The sequence below is a fragment of the Lathamus discolor genome, chromosome 1 (assembly GCF_037157495.1).
Source record: "Lathamus discolor isolate bLatDis1 chromosome 1, bLatDis1.hap1, whole genome shotgun sequence".
NCBI classification, from domain to species: Eukaryota; Metazoa; Chordata; class Aves; order Psittaciformes; family Psittacidae; genus Lathamus; species Lathamus discolor.
In genome coordinates this window covers 110,927,892-110,948,445 of record NC_088884.1, presented here as the reverse complement: position 1 = coordinate 110,948,445, position 20,554 = coordinate 110,927,892, and the positions used below count along the sequence as shown (strand labels likewise).

The following is a 20,554-nucleotide window of genomic DNA, read 5'->3' as shown; positions in this document are numbered from 1 at the left end:
AAACTGTATGAGCTACTAAGATTAGGCAAATGGGAAACAACAATCACCGCATTTGTAAATCTCGGGAATTAGCAGAGAGTAGCCTCTGCCCTTCAGAGGTGCTTCAAGCAGCCCCAGGCTGGACACGGGGAAGCGCAGCCTCGCTGACTAGGCAGCGAGCGCAGCTAACGGCAGCCCGCAACCGCGAGGGCTCCCCCGGCCGCCGCCGTTGAGGAGGCAGCCGAGCCACCCGGCCGCGGCAGCAGCCGAGTAGGGCCGGGCACGTGCGGGGCGGTCTGTCTGTGTGTCCCGGACCGGCCATTGGCCTGCCGCCGCTTCCCGCCTCCTTTGAAAGCCTGGGGAGGGCGGGCGGCCCCAGCACCTCGGCAGTCGGGCGGCGGGGGCGGGTCGGGACGGGGCAGGACGGGAGCGGAGCGCCGGGCCGGAGCAGGAGGCCGCAGGTAATCCCCGGGCAGCCGGGGGGCGGCGGCGTGCCTCACTCGGAGATGTCCCTCAGGAGGATCGAGGGCGGGTTCGGATGGCTTTCGTGAGCTTCACCGGGGTCTGTTTCCTCACGGGTCTTCCAGAGTGGTAGCATTCATGAGTCTCCTAAGTTTGTACAGTCATCATAGCAGTGCTTGCTTTGGCAGCTTAGTGCTTTGTAATAAGTAGTGTTCTTTGCATATTTATTTGGTTTCAGCTTCAACTGACTTGTTAAGGTAGGCTTGCTATCCAAGTAGCTGAGCTTGCGGTTGTACCAGCAGTGATGATTTACAGATGGGTTTCTTACGGCATTAACTTCTACAATACACGGTGGTGGATTCCCCAACACTGGGCACTTTTTGAGATGAACACCAGACAGGGTGCTGCTAGGGTGCTAGTCTAGGTGATGCTTTATCATACTTTGGACCATATGATCCTTGAGGTCCCTTCCACCCTGGTGTTCCATGATTCTGTGATGCAATAGGTAGGGCAGTGCTTTTGAACTGTGATGCTTATGAAGTAGTAATGGGAAAACTTGTCTTAGATTTTTTTTTTTTTTACTGCCTTTTGATCTACTTGATCAGTTGCAAAAAACCAGTGACATTGATGGTGTTAAAATGATTAGCTGGAGACACATTTATGTAATCACTGAAATGCATCTAATTTCAAAATGGTGAAACTTATTTTTGTTGGGTGGTGGTAAGCATTTAGTAAGTGTACACTGATGAAGAATCTCCTGTCAATTGATACTCTGTGTACATTTGGCTGATCTCCTGTTTCCCCTTTGAAAGAATTTATTCTTTCATAATAGGATGGAAATAATAAATCATCCTGGAGTTACTCCATTAGTTTCAAGGTAAGAGTATCAACTAGCACCTTCTTAGATATAATAGGGCTGCTGTGAGAACCAGTATACAGAATGTAGTGTTAGGCCTGTATAGAGGTAGTTTGCAGGATTACCCTGATTGATACCCTACTTCAAGAAAAAGCAGCGAAGAATTATGCAGGGTTATACTTGTGGGGAAGTATGGGACACTTAAGTATAAAATACCAATGTATGTTTTCATCTATCCTTAACACACCTTAATAGGGGTACAAAGATCTGTGAGCTCATTAGAACATGTGTGATCATACAGTTCATTAGTTCTGAAACTACTTAAGCTGAGCACAGATACATGGTTCTTCCCTATCAGATTTTTGCATAGATGTCTGCTATGGCTTGACAAGCCATAAAAGCACAAGTGGGCTTTTTTTGTACTACTGTTTACTCTGTGTATAAACTGTAAAGTCAGCCTGAACTAGAAACTCCCATATGGTTCTTGCTTTCTCTCCTACCCCTGCCAAACCTCATCTTGCAGCTTCAGTTTTGTCCCATGGCAGAATTGAGCAGGATTCTGGTGGTAGCTGCCTTTGAAAGCTGCTTGGGTGTCTCTTTAGAAATAGTCAGAATTGTAATGCACAGGCTGGCTGTGTGCATTTATAGAATTACAGTTTCCAGTAATATCCCAGCTGATCTCACGAAAAGGGGAAAAAAATAAACAGTAATGGAAAAGATGCTGGGTTTATTCCAGCTGAAAGGAACAGCTTTTTTTGCTCTCAAAACTTTTCTCCTCCCTCACTTCTGTCCACCTCACTGGGAGGTGAGAATGGGATTTGTGTGCTAGTCTCACCATGGAATTCTGTATGTGTGTGAGAGTTTTCTTTTTTTCTCATAAAGTAAGTAATCATTCTGCAAGTCTTAAGTTCTTTCATAATTGGTGTCTGAAAAGGACCCTGTGAAGTTAATCTAGTTTAATGCTCAAGATAGGTGCTGCTAATTATGTGACTTCACAAATATGCCACTTGATCTCAAAAGTTTGTTGCTATGCAAGACTTGCAAACATTAGTTACTGAATTGGTTACAGACCATCTCCCACAAGCTGCTTTTCACAGATGCACCTCTGAGATCAACTGGAGCTCTGTGCCCAAGTTCTACACTTCAGCAGGTCACCTGTGAGGATGGGCTTGTGGGGTTGGATGTCAAGTCTAGCCTCGAACAGAGTGAGCTAATGGACTGTTATTCTTTGCTCCTTCAAATGCAGTGGCTTCAAAGAATAATATTTAAAAACAGTGTTTAAGGTGACTGTTGAATCTAATTTAGGAGAAGGACAGCAAATTTTCCCTTCTTTCATTTTAACTTCAATTTTTTTCTTTATTAAAAAGGGAGCGTCTCTATTTTGCATTTGCTATATGTGTTTGCATGTAGATACGTTTGTTTTGTTGTGATTTTTTTCCACTCTCTTCACTATTTCTACCCTTGAATTGTCACTGTGTCAGCCATTATCTTCTTTGTATAGCATCCTCAAGTAAATCCCACATAACTTTCACGTAACTAAGTGTATGCAATTGAGTATGTGCACGGGTCTCCGTAACCAGTTAAAAGCAAACACCCTGCCCATGGACCCTCCGGCTTTTATGGGTTTGGTGGTGTTTGGTTTTGTTTGGGTGGGGTTTTTTTTTTTTTCCCCATTATTTTTAAAGGATTACCCGGTTATAGGAATTGGGGGGCAGGTGGCAAGGAGTGCTGTGAGGTTCCAGCAGACTCCTTTGATTCAGCACTACAGGTGTGTGAGGAGCTGCTGCTGCTCACAAAGGGGCAGAAGCAGCAGTGCTCTGGCTGAGTTTCATATCTGGTTATAAAACGCTGTTGGTGTTAAGCCTGCAGGAGGGAAAACCTGGCATCCTGTGTATACCGGCTGTCTGCCCGTCCAGTGTTGGATCAGGCAGAACTTCCCCGTCCCACAGACCTCTGAGAGTGCAGAAAATGTTTCCACCCTGTGCTGGAACAGAGCAGATTTACCCTTCCCTTCCCCCAAGCTTTTGTGGGCAGAAACAAAGTGTGAGCAACCGCAGCAGAATAGCCAATAGCGGGGCGAAGGGGGTTTCCGGGGACGTGACAAACACCGGTCAGGCGCTGCCCGTGCCGGGGCACAGGTGCGGGCCGGCAGGGCCAGCTCCGAGCCTTCCGCCTGTGTGCGGGAGCCGACACCTCATTGCCCCCCTCCCCCGCCGATCACGTGCTAGTTACGCTGGCAGTCTCCCAACGCAATCTGGTTGCTACGTGATGATGGGGAAATTGTCACTCGAGAGGGAGGAAATCCCTGCCCTTGTACCCCCAAAGCCCGATGCAAACAGCAGAGGTTTCGGTGGCTAATCCTGCATTTGAGGACAAGGTCTTCCCCCGCTCGGGGCTGGCTGGGCCCCGGGCACCTCCTCCGCTGCAGGAGCCGCGCTTCTGACGCCGAGCTGGCCCCAGGAGGGCAGCTGTTATCTCTTCACCAGCGCTTTACGGGCGCAGTACTCGTGTCGGTATCCCGTTCGGCGAGCTGGCTTAACCCTTTCCCCGCGGCAGAGGGGACCAGCCGCCCCCCAGGGGACACACATCTGTGGCTGCGGCGGCGGCTGTAGGCACGGCAGAGGGGATGCGGGCAGGGAGGGGAGGCCGTGAAGGGGCACCAGCATCTCCGCATCTGCCAAGACCTCGCGTTCCCCGGAGGCGGTGCCGTTCCCGGCGCGGTTAAGGCGGCTCGGCCGCGCTGGGAGGAGGCTGGCGGCGGGCAGGGCGCGCGCGCAGAGCGGGGAGCGGGCGGGCCCGCGCCTCGTTGGCAGCCGGCACCTCTCCCGTCGGGCGGGCGGGGCCCGGGTCCCGGTGCGGGCCCCCGGCCCCGGTGCCGCCGGTTTTTCTAGCCCTGGCCGTGACTGGCAGCAGCGCCGGGGTGAGTCACGGCTTGGAAATGGAGTGGGCGGGTGCGCGTGCAGGAGAATGAATGATGTCGGGGCGGAGCGCGGCTCGCGCGGCCGGCATGAGGCGGTAAACACGGCAGTGCCGAGCGAGCGGGGGCCCCCGCGCCCCCCGCTCCCCGCCCCGGGGCGCCGCTGTTGAGAGAGACCTCTGCGGGGAGCGTCGCCGCCGCTGACGCCCTTAACGCCAGTCCCCCTCGCCAGGAAGAGGAGTCAGAGAGGAGCCAGCACAGGGCAGGGGAAGGTAGAGATTGTGGCAAACTTTCTAGCTGCTTCTGCGTGCTGCTACCTTAGCGGTGGGAGTGTCTGGCCATAAGGAACTGCAGAGCCCAAACCTAAGAGCCCCGAGGCTCCAGAAACGATTTCCAGCTACCTTTAGAGGAGGAACTGCCAGCAGTGCGAGCTTGTGTGTGTACAGCTGAGAAGGTAAGTTGGGAACGGCACAGGTGGATTAAACGGCACGGCGTACCACAGGTGCGCACCTTCAGAACCTCCTTCACAGAAGACCTCTACGTGAGAACCGGACAGAGACTGGGAAGAGCAGCCCTACATTTGCGTTCTCTTCCGTTTCTGAAGTGTGTATGTTTTACCTGTAAAATACTCTTAATTCTACTCCTAAAGAGCCCCCTTTAAGGAGGGCACCTGCTGTTTCACTTTCCCTTGCAAATACGTAATGCATGGAACATACATAGCCGCCTTGTGATACTGTATGTTCTTGAGGTGGGCAGTGTGTGCATAGATAGCACTTAGAGCAGTACAGCGTGCTTAGCTGAACAGGAGGGGACTTCAAAATGCCTGAGTTTTAGCTTAGGAAGTTAAGGGGTTACTGTAAGGGTCATAATGGTGTTGTAAAGGTGTGTTGCTATACGGTTTGTTTGGGGTTTATTTTGTTGCTGTATGGCTGCTGTGTTGAAGCAACTCTTAAACTTCCTGAAGTGCAGCTGAACTAAACTTATTGACTTAGTGACAGAGTGTTTTTCTATTAACATTGCATGGTTTCTGGTATAATTTTAGCTCAAAATCCTTGTGAAAAGTAGTTAATGATTAATTTCCTGGTAAGATAATGAAACTCCTGGAATATAGTGTAGACTATTTGTTGTTTAGTATATTTCTAATATTTTTATTTGATTTATTTTTTCTTAAGGCCTTAGAAAATCAAACACCTGTCTATCCTCTAACCACTTAACAGCTGTTAATTTAGACTCAGTTATATAGGTGAATGGTTCCATAGCGGTATTAGCTGAACTTGAGCAGTTGCATGGTATTTTCTGAGACAGTGGGCCTTACAAGAGTTTTGGCAAGCTTCAAGTTGCATTTGTCTAAAGCCAAACTGCTTTCAAATTACATTTAACGTAGTTGCTTATATGTAACTTTATTTGACAGGGCAGGTTTTTGGAGACTGTATAACCTTATATACTTCTTCCCTGTGAAAGCAATAACTTCCTTATTTTAACCTAACTTGAATGACCTAGGGCTTAACTTACTAGAAAGGTCAATGTGCTTGCTTCCATTCTTATTTTTCTTCTTCCTTTTGGGTAGAATTTACAGTGCTTTTCAGTAAAAACTGATTTTAGAGAAGCATACCCTTTTGTCCTTCAGGAAAATATTCAAGTGTACCCTGTGTAATAAGTGCAGTTGCAAGGGGTATTTGGACAAATCAAAATGGTGGCACTGGGGAAAGTTCAGATGAAATCGTAAGATGATGACAATATTATGTTGATGAAGGCCCAAAATAAGATTGATTTCAGAGCTGGCCTTGAAGTGAACTTACATAATGGAGAAATGAGAACTTGAAGAGAGCAAAGGTGGAATTTTATTGATTTATTTATTACTCTACTGTTAAGTTGGTTATCTGAATCTAGAATGACTTGTATGTGCCCCTAAATTTTAAATACTGAGCCATGGTTGACATATTGATGAGCATCTGTTTTCCTGGATCATAAAAGCATCTTTCGATTCTAATACTGTAAGACACACAAATGGTAGGGCTTAACAGCCTTGTTTCATGAAGTTTTTTTCTGAACTCAAAACTTAATGTTCCATGTAGTCATCAAAATTATTATATCATGGAAGCAGTATTGTGAAAAACTTCATGTTTCCTTTTCAATAAAAAGGTAAAAACAAGCCCCCACTTCCATATATCTCCGTGTCTCTGGGAAAGCTGAATAAGAGACTTAAATAATTTGTTATTCTGAAAATCAGAGAATTCTTTATTTACAGTGTACTAGTGTACCAAATACAAGTACGAAGTCTAGAAAATGGTGTATTGAGTTTTAAGGATTAACAAAATTAAAAAATCATATCAAAACAAGTGATGGATTTAAAAAAAGAGTAGTTTTTCTTGAGGATCAAGGAATGTGAAAGAAGGTTTTTGAGGAAATGTCTCATCACACGTAAGTTTCTTAGTATAAAAGCGGACTTTGAAGATGCAGATATTTGTAACAAAATAGCATACATCATCTTCTGTTTGAAATTTTTTCTAATTTTGATGGGCTGTTGGCCTGCAGTGTTCTTTGATACTATTTGTGGGGAGTGGACAATACAGATGCTGTGATGTTTTATTTAGTATGGCTATGGTATTGCAGTAGTCCGAACAGATGCTGGGAAGACTAATGTAACACTAGGTCCACTGTCTTCAGAGATCTGTCTGTCTGCTGGGAAAATTGTTTGTACCATGGACACCACTGTCCCCAAAGATGCTGCGGGCACTAAGAATGTCAGGCATTCAGGCACCACTGTCCCAGCAGATGCTGAAGACTTTAAGAGCTGCTGATGGGGGAAGTTTTATGGAACAGAGTTAGCTCTGTCTTGTCCATTCTGCACCAGTTTGAAAGATATTTCTTAACTATACTGAATCTGATTGTGCTAGTGTGGCTGTAGAGCTTTAATAGCTGCAAGTGTCTTCCGTATGAGGAGACTTGCTTATCACTGTCTACCTCAGAATAGCTCTTGCATGGAGATGCGTGTATGTAGGCAGAATAAAGTACTTCTTACAATATAATTAGTTATTAAAAGGAAACTGTACTAGAACTATGCTTCAGGAAGACCTGTTACTTACCCTTTAGCTAACGTATATGTAGTATCTGTAATAGAAGGGGCCTGCTGTGCCTTGAAGTCATGCTTGTGGCTGCCGAGTACAACTTCTGCCTTAGAGTGTGTTAAGTCCTTTTCAAAATGTGCAGTGTCAAGTATGGGAGGGTCTTGTTCCATTGGAAAATATTGAAGTCTAGTCTGTTGAACGAGTGGAGAAACTAAAATAGTTTGTCAGAGAATCTGAAGCTGTTGAGTTAATCATTGGAAATAGAATGGTCCTTAACAAAACAGTTTTCAGGTCTAAATCCTTGAAGAAAATAATTCTTGAACTTAATTACTCAGGAAAACTTCACTGCATTCACTCTGACAAGACAGTTTTACAGTAACAAAGCATGTATTCAATTCAGCTTTAATCTTCCAGATAGAATACTTTTCGCTCAGATTTGTAATCCTAGAAAAGGAGAACATCTTGTTCCCTTGAAGGTACCTGACCAAAACAGCAGGTATCTGCTTTCACTTACCTTCTTCAGTTTATGTAGGTTAACTTGCAGCTGCCATATTTAAGTTTCAAGGACATCACATTTGTGGTTTGGGTTTTTTTTATTTTGTTTTGTTTTTATAAGCTTCATAAACCAAAACTAACTTGCTGCTATCAGTGGCACTGTGAGGCTCTCAAAAGATTGGGCTTTGCTGCTGCACAAAGCAGTATCTTACTATACTAGGTTTTTAGAGCTAATTTATTGCTGCTCCCTTCTGTAGTCCTCTGTTTCTTTGTATATTCAGATTTCCTTAGGCTGAATCTTACTAGAATCCTGTGCAGTGCTGTAAGCTTCACACTAAGATTTGCAGTGGTTTTGTGCACCTGTGGTTACTGATGAAAAGCAGACTAGGGTTGTACACCTGCTTTTTCTTCAGGAAAGATGCTGAGTCTTTTGGGTGCAGCGCTGAATGTTTTGAAAAGTTGCATCAGGTTAATCTGGGTGATTTAAGCTGAACTGGTGGAGAGCATTTATGGACACTTTTTGCTTAAGAATGGCTAACTTTAAAAAGTTAATTCAAGGCTATTTTTGATATAGCAGTAATCTGAAATCTTAAATGTGTAGAGTTGAATTCAGTTTCTTAGATAAGATGTAGGCATGTCATGGCTGAAACTTAATAGTTTGGAGTACAAATAATGATTGATTGTCTGTCTACAGTTATAGTAATGTTACTTTGATGGTGAAAGAGATGGACATCCTGAAAGAAATTGAATAGACTGAACAAAACAAAACAAAGCAGCTAAATGTATTTAACATGTTCATTCTAATCCCCCACCTGAGAGTTTACAAACTGCTTGCAGTTTTTTTTAATCACTGATTTTCAGAAGCTCTCCAGGCAGTTAGTAATGTTCTTGGTGAAATATGATGTTTCAGAGGCAGGTTTACCTGTTTTTTCATCATAAATTGGTATGTCCCATATAAAGTTATGTGTCTCTGTTATCTTAGGCCCTCGTCAGTCTTGCTACTACCCTGAAGTCAAATGTTCACAGATGAATTTTTAAGTACTAATATGGGTTAAATCATACTAGTATTCATTTTTTTATCTTCATGCAAGCTCTTATGGCAGAGTGTCACTGAACTAGCAAAAGTTACTGGAGTTTGCATTTCTGAAAGTGCAACTTGTGGGAGGTTTTAGTGCTTGTTTAATCATAGATCTCTGGTGTTCATGCTTCTAATACTGGAACTTTAATTTGGTTGGTTGTTTTTTTCTTTTTAAAATCTTGGTTAACTGTAAAATAAGTGAGAGTTTGTAACTCTATCGGAGTACAGGAATCTGTCCATCCTCAAAGAACATACCTCTGGCAGCACCTGTCTAGAATCTGGATCCTTTAAGACCTAGGTTAAAGCCTTAAGGAAGAGATAAAGGTTTTTCGTTCTTGAAGTGTTATTGCAAGTGTTTTGGCATATGTTACCTCCCCAGTATATCTCTAATAGAACACTTGCATCTGTCAAAGCCCTTTATTAAGAAGTCACCTGCTCTCACAGATTTTTTTTTTTTTCCTGATGAAATGTTTGCATTTCTTAATTTTTCCGGTTTTTTAGAGCTTTTATTCTGTGTCACCTCCTAAGATTTTTAAACTGTTGAGTGATGAATGACTTCTCACAATTAGTTTATGTGAAATGTATGTAACAGTGACTAAATACTTATGCACACACCAAAGTTCCTGCTTATGTTTGCTCTAGTGCTAGACAGTTGGTTAGTGGAGCAGACCAAAATACAGAGACAGTCTCCTTATTTAGGTGACATAATTTTTGAAGGGAAACAGCAGTAGAGAAAGTCATTCCTCATAGTTGTTAATTCTGTCTTTCGTATGGAAGGCATGATGTAATCCTGTAGCTTGAGAGCTCTAATACATTTCTACAGTAAACACGGCTCATCTCCCTTTTTTTATTCTTATTTTTTTTACTTCCCCACATCAACCTTGTAAATGGGCAATGGCACTTTCTATTTGTAGAAACTTCATAAGGATGCCAAATACCACTGCCCAGGTCTTGGTTTGAAACTGAATACAGGCTGTATTGGAGCAGACTGGTCCCAGGAAGACATTATAAAAACTGCAATGCTGTGTTACTGTCTTAATAGTGCTAAAAACACATTTAGTATAGAATTCTGTTGTTTCATCCTCTGCCAGTTATTCTTCATCAAATTTATGTATTACAATTTCAATATAAAACCAAAAGCATTTATCCTGAAATTTTGAAGGCAAGTTTTAATTTCTTGTTTGTTTGCTTAATATTGGGAGAAATGAATTGCTTTATGAATCTACTTTGGATTAGTTAGTACTTAATAGTTTCTGTGGTGACTTGGTTTCTGTGCACTCCTGAAATAGCTATCAATATATTGTAGCTTAAAAAGTTAACTTAAGTTCCTGTGCATTAGGAGCCTGACAAAGTTCCTGATAAAGCTTGTGGTTTTCCCTGTTTTCATAATACTGCACTAATCTATGAGGATGTTACTTAAGAATTCCTCACAGTGCAATTCTCAGAAGCATGATCTTGTCTTCATCTGGTTTCATTCTGATTTTATGTACCATTTTGATTGTGTCACTTGACAAGAGTTCATTCCTTTCTTCTGGCATTCTACCTTGGTCTTGTAGATGCCCATGAGCACAACACTTGGCTCTACTTAGTAAGTAACAAGGACAACTTTAGACGCTTGTTCATCTGCAGTTACTGAAATTCAGATGCTCAGTCAGCTGTTTTCGGGTAACTGTTTTGTTTCACTGCATATGTGTATTTTGCACACAGCTATAGGGGACTGTTTTGAAATTTTTTGAGAAAAACAACACTACTTGATGTGGAAAACCTGTCTGAAAGCTAAAGGTGGTCCTCCAAAGTGAAGCTGTGTTTCTTTCCATTCTGTGAAAAAGAGGATTGCCGTACAGTTTAAATCCTCTATTGACTATTAAAAATTATCATGCACTAAAATAGAAAAACAGCTATTTTCAGTGGGTTTGTTTTCCTAGAAATATGTTAACTTCCACGATGGACTTAGGCTTGGGAGGAAGGACTGTGATATCCTGTTCGGCTCTGAAGCGAGAAGTATTAAATGCTTAGCTCCTTCTAAGGTGCCATAGCAAATTTGGAAGTTAATATGAAGACAATTTTCTGAGGATTTGAGTATTACAGATTTAAACTTCTGTCTGCTGCAGTGACTGTGTCCTGCATTTGCAGACACTATTTAAAACGCTTCGTTTTAGCAGTATTTACCACCATGAAACAATCTACGTGTGCTGTATAGCTAAATGATAAGCTCACTCCACCCTTCCACTGAGGATAGTTTAGGTGATTTTTCTCTTCTGTGGTAACCATGGTTATCGGCTTCCTCTGTGCAGTTCTTAAAATTGGCTAAGCTATTTTAATATACACAAGCAAGCATGAGTATTACAGTAAGGAGTCATTTCTTCTGTCTAGAACAACTACTATATGTAAAATAGGGTGTAATAATGTGTATGCCTGTGGTAGAAGTCAGTAGCTTGTAGTGACTTTTAAAAGCTAGAAAGATGGATTAAATACATCTGGGCTGACTGACCATGGGGTAAGGCATAATGCCTGTTAAATATCAAAGTAGTTGAGCTAAAGAAATTTTCACCTCTAACAAAAATCTGAATAACTACACTTCTTGCTCTAAAAGTATTTTAATTTCATTACTTTTCATTCATATCAATGAAAAGTATTTTTCATCTGTATGTAACTTTTTTTTTTTGGAGAGCATATTTCTGCAGATTGCAGGCAGTTTACACTTTCCTGTGTACACTGCTTTCTAGTCCCTGGACAATCTGAACAAGGTAAGTAGCTGCCTGGCTTAGTTTTAGTCTGCAGGACGAATGGATGAATGTTCTCATAAGCATTTTCTCTTTGTGTTTTTGTGTGCATTTTTTAGTTGGGTTTTTTTTTTATTTGGACTTCGAGACAGCTTAAAATAACCTCTTAAATATCATAGGGTTCAGACTCAACTGTCTAGCTCTCCTACATTTTAGGAGCTCAGTGCTGAAGCTATAATGGAACACCATTCCCACTTAAAGGCCTGGAGTGCAGGGAAGAGTTGCAGGAAGCAGAAGGAATCTGTCCTCCTATGATGCATAAAGTGCGAGCCCTAGAACTATGTCCTTTTACCTTACCTACCTTAAGAGTGTGCATGCATGTGTGCTTTCTTCCTGTTCTCCCTTTGCATCCTGTTGCAGTAAAATCAAACACAAAAGTCAAACCACAAAATTTCTTAGCACTGCGAGCCTTTCTAGAATGTGTGTTTAAGGCAGCACAGTTTAGTCAGATTTGACCGTGATGCATGTAATATGCAGAAGTGGTTGTTGTTTGTCAAAGTCTGTGTTGCACTTACAAGGACAACTACAAGAGGTTTATTGTACTTAGGTGTCATATAATTTGGTCAAAGAGCTGCTATATTGGTTAATCTTCTGTAATACCTACTATTATGAAAATGCTTACTCAAATTGTAATGCTTTGTTTTACTCAGCAGGTGTTAGACTGGTATTACATACCTTATGATATGGTCACCCATAGCTGATAATGGAACATGAAAAAATCTACTTACACATACATTTTTAGCAATATTTTAGTGTTTTTTCAATCAGAAACTGGTTACAAGTCTTTCTTCAAAAGGCTGTTTACTGCAGGACACTGTATTTTTGTTGTTGCATACTTGTAATAGTGTGATTCAATGGAGTGAAAAAACATTCTTAGTGCATAGAAAATGTGTTGTTACTTGGGATTACTTTATTGACTTGTTATTGTGACTATTTAAGAAAAGTGTTTCTATACCTCTTCTACCCTCTTTTCATTAGTCCTCTAGGTCTAGACCACTTCATAGATTGAGTTAAAGAGCAAAGACAGCCTCTGCTTCCTTTCTACTTCCCCTTCTCAGTGCTGTGTCACTTCATAATTCCAGATATGTGAATTGGAAGTATGCGTACATCTAGAAAATGTCTTCACTTTCTTAGTTTAGAATTTCCTGGGCATTATTTGAATTATGAAGTGGCTGCTGCTTGTTTCTCTGCTAAATCTTGCCATCTTTGACATGAACTCATTAAGAGCAAACAAAAGTGAGACTTACTCTGAGGGAACAGATTGAAATGCTTCACCTGAAGCAAGTCTTTTTGGGGTGTTGAAGGCATGTAGGCCAGAAGTACTCAAGAATTGACCTATACCTTAGCTCAACAGGGACTTATTCCTGAGGACATCTTAGGAAGCACTGTGATTGGTTAATCAGTTTTGGCCTAATGCTTAATGTACAGCCTGATATAATCTTAAGTCTAGCCTTGTCTAAGAAGACCTTTTTGTCTGGGTTTACCTCTTAGCCAGGCAGCACATACAGAGTGAATGCCCTTGAGGCATGTTACCCCAGTTAAGTGGCATTGCACATAGATCTTCACACTGGTACCTCAGACAATATGCAGCCTCTTAGCTAACAGTTACTACTTCAGAGAAAGTGTGTAGGTATGTGAGCACCTTTTGCCTGGTGTTTTTCTGCCTCCTGTATGTGTGGTAAAAGTGGCTCATATAGTTAAACTGAATAGTAACTGTTACCTAGGATTTTTTTGTGTTTTGGTTTAGTTTGGTTTGGTTTTTTTTTTTTTGCTTGTTTTGTTGTGGTTTTTGGTGGGTTTTTTTTTTTTTTTTGTTTTTTTTTTTGGGGGGGGGACGACTTTGGCATTTATTTTTTTGTTTTGCTTTGTGGTTGGGTGTATTTTTGTACTTTGCCTGCTGCGAAGTCCGGATTTCAGCTCAAATGCTGAGAGTTAGTGGAAACTTTCTGGAAAGTGTCTCTGTGTGTGGGAATATTCAGTGTTCTGGTGTCAGAGCATGCTTAAGAAATTTTGTGACAAATTCTAATCCTGGCCGTGTCAGATGACTGCCCTCACTGTTTCCTTGCAGAGGAAGAGATCACACCTTGTGCCATCACAGGTCTTGTCCTGGTGCCCTGTAGAAGTAGAGTTTAATAGGTTTCAGCTCGTTCGAGTAAGTTTCATAAATCTTGCTGTCAGACTGGTGGAAGCTTTGGGAAGCTGAGAGCTTTCTCTGAATAGTCCTTTTAAGACTGGGGTAGTTAATTACTCTGGTGGAATTGAACTATTTCAAAGTTGAAAATGATACAACTTTCTTAAGTATATGCTTTAGTATAGCTGTCATAGTAATGTACGAAGAAACATTTTTGGCTTTGGAAGATGTCTTTACTTAAAAGATGTGGCGCTGGCTTATGACCCATATATTTGAGTATTCAATGTTTAAGGCAGTTTATCATGTACATTATCTTAAACAAAAGGAAATTGGATTTGCTCAGAGGCTGGACATGATTTTGGGGCTTACTTGTTTCACAGTCTCTGCTGAAATGCCAACACTGCTACTATGTAGAAAACCTGTTTCGTTTGTTGTCTTAAGTGAGATTTTGAATGATGGGAAGTCTTAGGAAGGGATAATATATCTGCTGTAGGGAAACGATCCTGCTTTCTGAAACAAACTATGAAATTCTAACTCAATTTATATTAACCTGTAATATGAGGTAAAATTGCATGGCCTGGACTGTTTGCGTGAACTAACTACTGCTGCAGTGAAGGGAGAAAGGAGCTTAACACAGGGTGGAATTTGCTAGTGTCCCAGCTTGTGACTTCTGCTTCCAGCTGAATACAAGATGCTCCTCTGGGTGGCAACTTGTATGGCAAGTCCTAAACCAGCCCCATCTTTGTATCTTGTCTTGATTAATCAGTTTGAAGAAATGTCATGAGCTGGGATTAGTGACAAATGTTTTGGGCCATCTTCTTGGGCTGTCCCAGCTGTCGTCAGCATTTTAGCATGGCTCAGATGTTAGGGTTGTGGTCTAACGTACACACATCTTCCGTTTTCTTCCTAATGGGTTTACATTAGTCTAGTGGCCTTTGTGTGTTTATGCAGTCCTGAAATTGCTGCTGTGGCGGTGTTTTTTATTCTACAATGTCTGTCATGCAAGGTATGGTTAAAGTAGTGACTATCAAGTGAAACTGGCATGGTTGGCCTTCTAGATTAAGTCCCTGTGAGACTTTCCTTCATGCCCTTTGCTTTTTCTCTAGAATAGATGTGATCTTTGGGTGGTATTGGAGCCACTGATACTTGGATGGACTGTCCTGCTCCTGGCAAGATACTTTTCCTGAGGTAGGGTAGTTAAGAGCAGAGGCATGTGCAACAGCTCTAGCTGTGAAATGGCCGTGCCACAGCAGTTCCTGGAAGAGCTGATTTTGGCAGAGATAAGATTCTGCAAGCCCTTGTGCTGACCTGTGTTTAGCACTGTAGGTACCTTAACAAGTGGGCTGGATTGTTGTAGTGTGGTGTTAATGAAAGCTCTTGAAGCCTAAGCCACTACAGTGTATAGCTTCCAAGTTCTGCTCTGGACAATAATTCTATTACAGCAGAAACAGGAAAATGTAATCAGATCTCCTTCATGAGAAGACACCAGTTGGTACACTGGAATAGTGGTTTTTACTGTGCCCTAATTTTGCTGAGTTCTGAGTTCTTTTATAACTGATTACGCTATTTCCAGTCGAACACTTAGTTCTTTCCTTAGGACCTTGGTAACTGATCGCATGGAATGAGTTGATTCACCACTTATTTACTGTATGCCATGGTTACTTAGCACATGTTCACAACATTGCTGAGCTTGGTGAGTCTAGAAATGAGTGACTTGATTCTCTTAAGCAGTTTTGTTGGCTGCAGTTTTGGCTGCTGCAGTGTGTTTTGGGGGAACAGTTTATGGAATCTGTTTCTCACCCCACAGTCTTTCCACATTTCAGTTACTCTGTGTAACACCTCTATATCCTCCCTTTCCTTTCCCAAATCAGTGTATATATAGATGTCTGGCTGGACATGGGCTAAGAATGCTTTCAAATGCTTTCTGAATCATTTCTATAAAATGTTTTATTTAGAAAGCAGTATTAGAGCTCTAGGACTTCTCATGAAAATGTGACCAAGATCTATGAAATATATTTGGAAATAGCTTTTTTCCCAATGTCCTTTCTGAAATGTTTGATCACATGCTTTTTTTTCCCCTCCCTGATTTCTCATAGATTTTTCTCATGGGCAGCAAGACAAATGGCAGAACTGGACTTGGGTTCCATCTTGTATTTTTTTATTTTTTGCTCAAAAAATTTAAAACTCAAAATTTAAAGTGATTTTAATGTTGCTGTTAAGGTCTTTAAACAAAGAAATGGAAAATAATAATTCAGCTGCGGCACACTGCAACTGGTAAGAATACTGTTTAGCAGGCAGTTTGGCCTGCTTGTGTTGGTTTGCATTTCCACTTCACATTTATGCTCGATTAGTTTGAGTGATTGTTTGCTTTCCTATACATCTAAAGCTAACAAGTACAATGATGTCTAGAAGCCTTCCTTGGGCAGAACAGGTAGCTTACAGAGTGGAAGTTGCTACCTGAGGTATGTGATACAGTGTATTATAAAAGCATTCTATATAGATTCAGAGTAACCTCAGTACTTTCACACCAGATTTTACCAACTGGTAGGATAAGATCAATATAACTCTAGTGATTAGGTTGTTAATTTCATTTATACCTTTTTAGTTAAGCTATGTGTGCATGGACTAGGTGTAGATGTTCCAAAGCAGTTGTCTAATGCTCCAGTAAGAGATGCTAATGATGGCTTTTCTACGAGCAAGGCTGAAGATGGTACTTGGCTGTTGGCTTGCAGGAATAGTTTTATTCTTTCTTTTTTAGTGGATATGAATTTGGGATGAGCATCACTAACTTTGTTCTTCAAGTCCTTTCTGACTAACTTAGTTCTTTAAATCCTTTTTAAAAGCTTTTAAAAAGCAATACACTTCTCAAGCTATTAGGTGAGGAGGAGAATAAATGAAAGGGTTGTTGTGAATGGTAAAAGCCTCACAAGAGGCTAGGCATAAAGATTTTGTTATTGTGGTGGTGTTCAGTGCAGGGTTGTTAAAGGATTGGAAATCCTTACCAGAGGCTGCTCTTTGAATTATTTTGGGGATGCTTAGGTACAGAGGTAAACGGTAGCTTTGTGAGGGGCAGTAGAAACACATTAATAGTGTTCTCAGCCTCCTCTGACCTGTAGGGTAAGGCTCAAATAGAAACTGCAAAATGTCTGGGAAAGATTTTTACAGAAGGAATCTGGATGATATTTATAATTTTCTACTGCTGTCCCATGGTTACCGTCCTCTTGAAATTTTCTTTAACAATGATACCCAGTGTTGTGAGGAGATAATACTAAGGAAATGCATTCTGTTTGTCAGTTTGTGGCAGAAACAAAAATGAAGAAGGAAGTGTTGAAGTGCATAGTACTTAAATGCTTACAATTTAAAGCTAAACAATGCCATTTAACCTGACTAGTTAAATAATAAAAAAGGAAATGTTTTTTCTTGTCAGCATAATGTGGAAAGTATTTTCTTCTATTAATAGAAAAATCTTGAGCTAATGGGACACTTGAACAAGTTTGAGGAAGACCTTGGGACTGCACTGGAAGCTTAGGTTGTGATGACTTCTTTTTAACTGTTTTAACTATGTAGTGCTTAAAGTTGATGGGTAAAATTTCAGCGAAAAACCCAGTTAACATGCAGGAAACTTGATACCATTTTGGTTATTGCAAACTAGAAACTCTAATATATTATGGAAGGATTCTTTACTGCCATCCTAATCCCCTACATAAACATCTTTGTGTTGATCGTGGTAGTTGCTGAAATTGCCTCAGTCTTAACTTCCTGGTGTTAGAGTTCACCTGGTTTTGCTTCTGAAAGTGTGGCATGAAAAGTTGGGGGTATGGGGATAAATGCGGGAGGGAAACAAACCTTCAGTGTGTGAGCTGGATTTAGATGTGGGAGCCTGTGAACGCAGGGCTTGAGAGAGCTGTGTATTCCCATCTCTGTTAGTGGTGGTGTTGGTTGTGATAGTAGAGCCTTACACAGTGTTGCTGCTTGGTGGTAGGTGGGGTTAGGAACTGGTGCTTGTGAAGAAAGGTAGAGTGGCGGCTCAAAGTAAGGAGCGGATTATGTTTCGGGATCGGTTCCAGCCAATCTGTGTGTTTACTGTCAATGGCAGAGGATGTGTTACGCCTGTATCATCCCTCTTAACTAGTATTCATGAAGCTTTCCAGGCAGCTACATCAGAGATGAGCAAGCTGAAAGCTATCTGGGAGTGTTTAGGGGGAAAGAGAGGAGAAAGTATTCAGTGATTCTTTCTGGATTTGTTTGGCAGTGTGTTGTGCACTAGATTTTTGGTGTTGGCATAGGGGGTAAAACATTGATCAGGATACTCTAAGATAAGGGGTGGGGAGACATACTAGTGTTTCTGAAAAGGGATGTTTTCATTGCTTGAGCCTTTGAACATGGCTGGTAGCTCCTCTGTGGAGATCCATAATTTGTAATGTGCTAATCAAACTGTGGGATATGCCATACTAGCTTATAGTATGATACTAATCAGTTTTAAATATGCCCTGTCGTAAGAATTCACTTGGTGTCTTTCTGCTCTCACTAGGTGATTACAGTTAATGGTTGTCTCTGTAATGTCACATGCCTTGCAAGGACTAATGTCTGTATTAGACTTTAAATGTGAGTTATGAGGGTACGGACTTCAGTGCATACTTCAGTGCTAAGATGGCTTTTATCTGGGTTGTGCAGCTTGTGCATGTATTCCTTACTACCTGCTAATGTTATAAAATACTCTGCAGCTTTAAGCTCGCATTAAACTTTCAGGAGGGGGGAAAAATTTACTGTGGGAAAAATTCAATAATGTCATAAATGTGACCCCTTATTTTTGAGTTGGCACTGCTGCTTTTTAGAAGTAGTGCAGGAAAAAATAACTGATAGATGTTATATTCTTAATCATCCAAATATTTTTAGGGTGTATCACTGATAAATTTACTCTGTGTGATTTCCTCTTCTGATGGCTGATAAGCTGCAGTAGAGTCACTTTAAAGTACACATTAGTCACTGTGATTCCTCACCACCCTGTACTGAAAGTGATGACTAATCTTTGGGTCTGACTTTCCATTATGAAGTGCAACCTTTACCCTCAGTAACTAGGTGGAGATTTCACAAAACAGTCTAAAACATTCCTGCCTTCTGTGCTGGCCCCCTCACCCTGCAGCCAGTGATCTGCAGCATTTGTGTGAACTAGGAAGGGTATGTGGGGCATCAGATGTGTTGTTAGGCTCTTAAGAAATCTTCCAACGTTGCTGCCTCCTTGAGAACCACCTTGCTTTGGACTGTGGTTCAACAGCATCAGCAATGCTATAGCAGAATGAAAGCAATTGGCAGTGGGAAGCCTGAGATGCTCACACAGCAAACTATATAAAAGCCTGATGATCCAAAGGTTTCTTTTGGCGCTCTTCCAGAATTATTTTGTCTGATGAGACTAAGGTTACTACCTCACCTTACTGACTTCCACTCTTTATGGAGTGTTTTTAACAGTCACTCTTGAATGGAAAAAAGGTCGTAAGACCAACATTTCTTTGCAATGTTAGAAAATATGTAGTGAGAAAGGAGCTTTTTTTAGCTGTCGTTCAAAAGCAGCTGATGCAGTGCTTAACTATCAGTTCCGGTTAGCAGGCTGTTTTGCCCAGATCTGAGATACTGAAACGGACTCATTTTGGAGTGAATGGATTAAGTAAGGTGAAGACTTAATATCACCTTTCTGGAGTGAAGAAGTTGTGAGGGAGTCTTTATCCTATTGGAAAAATGTCAGTATTTCTTTCACCTCTGTTGAAAAGGATTTAGCAATGTGGATTGGCAGTGAAGGCAGCCAACACTGTCCTGAGCAGTATTTAGCAGGAACATAGCCAGGATTCATAGGGAAGCGGTTATTCCTCCCTGTGCAGCACTTAGCTGTCTCTAGAATAGTGTGTCTCGTTTTGGGTCCTTGATCCAGGAAAAACATATGCTGGAAGCAAGCCCAGCAGAGGGACCCCAGAGTGGTCAGGAGCACAGGTCCTGTGAAGGGAGGTGGGAACAGTTGGATTGCTTAATCCTGAGGAAGAGGCTCAGGGGGACCTAACAGCAGCTCCTTAATACCTGCGAGGAGGTCGTCAGGAACATCAGGGCCAGGCTCTTTGCAGTGGTGGATGAGACACAAGGGGTATCATTTGTAATGAGAAGTAGGTACAAAAAAAGTAAATAAGACAAAGGAAAAAAAACCCAGCCCAAACTAACAAACCACCAAAACCCCCACACAAAACCCTCCTCACACAACAAACAAACAAAAAAAAACAGAACAGAAAAACCCACCACCAACAATGAAAGTCCTAAAACATCTTCACTGTGGGAAGCACCATGCAGTGGAACAGGAGAGGATGCACACCTTCGGAGGTGTTACAGCTGCCACTGGATGAAGCACTGAGCAGTCTAATCAGATGTCATAGCTGATCCTGGCCAGAGGCCTAGACATCTCCTGAAGTTTCTTCTAGCCTCAATTACTCTGTGCTTCAGATTCCGATATGACTCTGACCATTCTCAAAATCCTTGCTTTAGGAGAGACTGTTAACCTGTAAATATGAAGTCTTTGTTTCTGCCTATACATGTGGATTATTGCCAGAATGGGTTACTTTTAGCACCAAAAGATAACAAATAATTGCCATGTAACAGATACTGTGACTTTGGTCCTTAAAAGATAAGGGTAAATAATGGAGAGGGAAATTAATGTCAGATATGAAGTGCCTTAAAGGTGTCAGACTCTTTAGTTACCACATATGATCCTTTGGAGTTTGGGGACCAAACGGCTTAAAGAGTTTGAA

General features: G+C 41.7%; 1 protein-coding gene across 6 annotated transcripts in view; it reads left to right on the top strand.

Moving 5' to 3' along the window:
- The first annotated feature begins 370 nt into the window (after positions 1 to 370).
- The window catches only part of SGMS2 (sphingomyelin synthase 2), a 34,541-nt gene continuing 14,357 nt past the window's right edge, over positions 371 to 20,554 (top strand). Inside the window, exon 1 of one of the 6 annotated variants that reach the window (XM_065690524.1) lies at positions 371 to 440. The gene's annotated coding sequence lies outside the window, so the exon portion shown is untranslated. The other 5 variants (XM_065690547.1, XM_065690515.1, XM_065690508.1 and 2 more) reach the window with 5 other exon arrangements.